At 41.2% G+C, this 5,337-nt stretch overlaps 1 pseudogene; it reads right to left on the bottom strand.

The window, feature by feature from the left end:
• Window positions 1–4,070: 4,070 nt before the first annotated feature.
• On the bottom strand, window positions 4,071–5,107 carry LOC130580608 (hyaluronidase-4-like; annotated as a pseudogene).
• Between the last annotated feature and the right edge of the window lie 230 nt (window positions 5,108–5,337).

Raw genomic sequence — 5,337 nt, 5'->3', positions numbered from 1 at the left:
TTTAAAAAACCACAGAGGCACTTTGTTCTGGTCTAGAATATACACATTCCTCTCTCAGTAAATATACTAATATACTTTTACYTTTCCTTCCTCAGCTCCTGACTKTTYCATTCCTCTTTATCTTGTGGAGGAYGCAAAGCATGAAYACTTTTAACACACACCATGAAAAAGAAAAACGTGAACTTGAATTCACTCAGGTGGAAAAGAAAGTAGGAATCACTCTTGATMTTTCATTTTCTGGAAGGATGCTTTATCCAGAATGACATTCCCAATCATGTGGGTAGATTCTTCTTTTCTTTGCAAGGGGAAAAAGTGACCTTGTGCTGTTTTATTTACAAGTAGCAGTCTGCTGCTGTCCTGGTTGTGCCTGTCAGCTGAGCAGAAACAAGGCTTCTACACTTCTAAGCAGCCTAATCTCAGAAAATGGGATTGAGAACCAGACATGTTCCTGGGATTGTTTCTGACTCAGCCTTCAAGGTCTCTCTTGTGCCTTATGGGCATTAAACCTCACAGCAACGGGGTTTGGGTTTTGTCTGGGACCATGACATGTTCAACCCCCAGCTGCAGAGCACTTTTCACAGTGAAACCTTTCACTGGATCCACTCTCTCTGTTCTCTTGGCTGACAAGCCGGCCCTTTGACTAAGCAGTGCTTGGAGAGGATCTCTGAAAATCTGWGGGAGACAGAGTCTGCAGAGCTCTCTGAAGGGTCCTCAGCAACTTTAACTTCATCACAGTCAGCTCCTTCGTAATCCTGACAACAGTGGCAGACAATGTCTCTGCCAATATTTCCACACCTTCATTTGATTTTTCTGCTCTCAGAATAAATCCTTGGTTCTCTGAGTCATCTGTCTGGAAGGTCTTAGAATTTAAGTATAGATATGTTGAGGCTCTCCAGGTTGCTTGCACATGTGATCCATTTTCCTGACAAAAATTCTTCCTTCACTCTTCAGCTGCTGCTGAGACATTGATAATATACAACCCAAATTCAGAATCAATGAATTTTTGCACTTGTCTGCAGCTGCTCTGTAAATGGTAGAAAAGAAATTTTAGCTTACATGAGACTACCCACTTTATTTTTTCCTTTTACTTTCTGAGAAATATGCAATATGTAAGCAGCCTGYATTAATTATTCAGGATAAATTTGACTAATTTAGAGGATTAATAAGAACTTTTATACAGAAAATATATTCCTATCAAGGTGCAAATGACTTCACAGCAGCCTGCACTCCCCAGGAAACACTGCTAGATCTTTAGATCTTTAAAGAAGCATGATATATGCTASAGAAGCAGGTGATGTCAGCATGGCTGTAGGTGTCTGGAACTGATGGAGATGCTCCAGAAGCTTGCTTTTGCCACTTGACTGGGGTGGAAGGAAGTTCACCCTCCTATTCATATTGATTCTGACAGAAACCATATCCAAATGTTTAAAAAAATGGCTATTTGTAATTGAAGTAATTGAATTTGCTGAGGATAACTGAGCACTTATTTTCAGCCATTCATTCTCATGCTGGCAGGGTTTTCTATACTGTGTGCCAGGAGRAAACAAGCTCAGAACACTCATTTCACACAGCTTTAAGGAAAATGTCTTTTCTTATGACCAAGTTTGATATGTGGCTTTCTGAAAACYCTAAGATATGGCAGAGCCTCAAAAATCAATCTTTGATTTCAGCRTGGCTAGGTCTGATATGTAATACAAAACCTCTCCATCTGATCTTAACAGCTGCTTTATTTTTCTTTCCCACACACAAGGAGAGTTCTCATAACCTGACAAATTGCTGAGCCCCACCAGTAGACTTTGTCCTGTCTGATCAGGCTCTAGATAATTTCCTGGTGTTTTATCCAGCTGGAAGGGAATCCAACCAGGACGTTAACTTCTGAAGAACTGTCTTTCAAAATGCCTGCTATTTATTAGCCATTGACTTGCTGCCACTGGTTGCCTCTGAGCCTCACAAGAGGCTTGTTAAGGCAGGGAGAGCTGACCACGCTGTCCTGACTGGAGGACAGCAAAGATTGATTAAACTGAGCACTCAGGACTGGTGCAGTCACATTCCGTCTATTAACAGGATAAAATTAGGATCTTGCATTTAAGTCTGGCTCAGATGAACCTCTAAAGAAGTTAAATTCATATCTCACCAAATAACAATGCTTGCAGCTCCYAGGGCACTCTCTTCAATAGTGTTAAAAATTCTTGCTACAGTGAAAAGAGTGAAGACATCACTGTCAGGYCAATTCAGAGTTTCACAGCCTTTCTAAAGTAACCCAGTGGTGTATTATGTGGCTGTCCCTCAGACTAGGGTTTCATTCTTCTCCCTATGAACTATATTTAATTCTGGCTAAAGGTTTGATGTCTGCATTACAAAAAGTATTAAACAGAAGTTGCAGATTTAGGTACTGCCTGAGATGTTGTTAATAAGGAAGTGAATAAACCTGGGGGGAAAAAAGCATTTTCATTCACTTTGATGCAAAAATTTAATCATGGTTGTTTGATAACTCATCTATTACTGGAAGCAACTTAAATCCTTTCATTAAAGTGGGATTTTTAACATGAGAATTCACCAAAACATTGCCTCAGTTCTCTTTTTGTTGATAAGGGGAAGGAGAGAGCCATTTTGCTGCGTCAATCAGCTGTTTTTTGGTCCCTCTCCAATTTGAAAGCAGTGATTCCAAAGGCATGCATTGTTCTTGCTGCTTTCCCTAAAAGCTCACTCAGATTCTTATAAAAACCTAGAAAAAATGGCTGTAAATAGGCCCACACTATAGGMGGGAAATACCAGCTTTGTGCAACCTTAAATGGAAGAGAAAATGCAACACTTGGCAAATCTTAATCAGTTCAGTTCCAATATTCTTTCAAGTTTATGTTCTTTCTTGGTTTGTTCCATTGAGATGTCTTTCACTATCCTGCTCATATAGCAGGCTGTAAAGAGAAGGTTTTTAGTGCTTGGATATTTATCCTTAATTCGAATAATGGTTAAGGATCAACAATAAATGAATTACTGTGCTACAAGCACAGAATTTGAAAGGCTGTTGATATGCATGTGGCGTCCTAGACAGCATCACTGATTTAGGGGAGCTTGAGGGCCACAGCCCATCAAGAAAGTGCCTTGATGTGAAGAAAACTTCACAGGAATTAGTTGCCTGAAGGGGCAAAGAGGCAGGAACTGAATGTAAAATAGCAAGGAGGATGCAGCAGTTGTTGATGTCTGTGTACCCTCTCCTTGCAAAGCTAAGGAAGAGCAGGTTGGGTAAAACCACCAAGGCAGGAGTCTCCATCTCCTTTGATGTCTTCAAGACCAAGAGAAGTGAATCCCCTTGCTGCGAAGTGCAGTGGGTGAGGGGTGGCAGTGATGAGGGAATAGTGAGACTGAACAGAACAGGGAGATAATGCCCCTTCTCAGACAGGATGCCAACTTCAGATTCCATGCCTGCGCTGAAAATTTGAACACAGCCTTTAAAAGAAATAAAGCTCACTTGCTAAACTCTGGAACAGAGAAACTGGGGCCTGCTGGTAGTGCMGTCACTGTCTACAGGTGAGAACAGAAGCAGCGTGGTGACAGACAAGTTCTGCTGATTTTTCACAGGAAGTCTACTGCCCTTATCCAGGTTCTGGGAGGATGTCCAGAATCACATTAAAAAGGCCTAGGGTAATGGACTTATCTCAAAAATACTTCTGTGTGTATGTTTGTAGGTGTTCAGCTGATGTGAGCGGTACTCCTCTGTTCTGGGGCACCATCAGCCTGGCCCAAGCTAGATATTATGGGAYTAAATGAAATGGTTTTGAGATGGAGGCATGCAGAAAGATTGCTGGTTCCAATTTCTCATTCTTACGTACTCAGAAGCTGCTAACATCTCTGCCTCAATTTCTCTTCAATAAAAAAGGACAGGTATCTGGGGATTAGTGATTGCATACCTGAGCAGAAGAAARTACATCAGGAAGGATTAATGTATTAACAGCCTCCTATGTACTACATCAAATTTCTGAAATCCTTTTAATCCATTCAAATGCATGTTTGAGTATAGAGTAGTCATGAATAAAAGGGGAAAAAAAAGTATTCAAGGTTGTATTTTTTCTTCAGAACATTGCGCTCCCTAAAGCATGTGGATAATTAACATGAACCAGCAGAGCTGGCCCAAGTAGGAGGTTTTCCATCCTGATGCACCATCTGCAAGAATGGTTAAAGGATAAATGCAGCCTACATTGTTCCAGAAAAGAACTTCCAACAGAGAGAGCTAATAAAGGTTCCTCTCTATAGCCYAGTCAGGTGTACATAAATACAGGCAAAGCATAATCTTGAGAAGCCATGGAGGAAATCCCTATGGATTCATTCAACGTAAACTGAGAAAAGTACAAAATGTTTTTGACTGWTTCCGTGGGGTTTCTAAATTCCAATGGAAAAATATGGGACTGCAAAGCCATTTCAGAGGCAGGAAAATTCACTGTTCCTCAAAASTTCACTCTTTGGGCAGGAACCAATGTAGTTCTAATCATGGAAACTGCAATTATGAGAGTCAGGGTGTACGTGGCATTCCCACAGGCTCTTTGGTTTGCTCTTCTTTCCTAGTGCRATTGTTTACTTCATGAAAGTTTTTGGACTTTCCTCAAAGGAAACTGGTAATTTTCATTTTCTCAAATATTTTCTGAAATATATATTACATTTCAGTTAAGAGTTTCCTGGACTTTCTTCTGAAGACATCTTGTGCACCACAGGTGCAGCCCCACTGAGGTCTCCAGTGTGCCCRGCCTGTGACAGCTATCCCAGTGAAGACCTTAGCTGGGATGTAATAGCTAATGCCATGCCTTTTATCCTGCATGAGTTTGAAAACTGAAGTTTTAGAGTATGCCACCATTAACACAGATTTCCTGTGATGTGCCTGCCCACTTGCTTTAGCTAGGGGGCTTCAAATCATAAAGAACTTTTTCAGGTTCAGTACCTCGTACCTCAGGAAGCACAGTTCTGTCAGGCATTCCAGGAGTCTTGAAAGGTCCCAGACCTGTGGCTGGGTTGGTTTCAAAGCGAGAGGAGTCCAGGTGAATGTTCTGTGCAGCCATCCAGGGGCTGGAAGGTGAGCAGTGCATAACTGTGCTCCATTTCCAGGCAGTGCTTCCATGGCTTAAGAGACAACATCAGACATCATCCCAGTTTGTCTGCAGAACATAACAGAAGAGGTATTAATATTTATTTCATGTATAAATATATAAATTGGTATCAGTCAATTCTAAGGCATCTACCATGCTAACACTGAAGAAACAAGGCGAGGACAATGTAACCCAAACAAAGCTGGGAAATTCCCTGCCRAAGTAAATTGGTGTAGGTCTGGAAGTCAGCACATCACAGTAA

This window comes from Malurus melanocephalus, unplaced genomic scaffold (assembly GCF_030028575.1).
Source record: "Malurus melanocephalus ecotype Western Australia unplaced genomic scaffold, MMel_1.1 scaffold_11, whole genome shotgun sequence".
NCBI classification, from domain to species: Eukaryota; Metazoa; Chordata; class Aves; order Passeriformes; family Maluridae; genus Malurus; species Malurus melanocephalus.
Note: the sequence above shows the minus strand (reverse complement) of the source record. Positions and strands in the feature narration are given on the sequence as shown.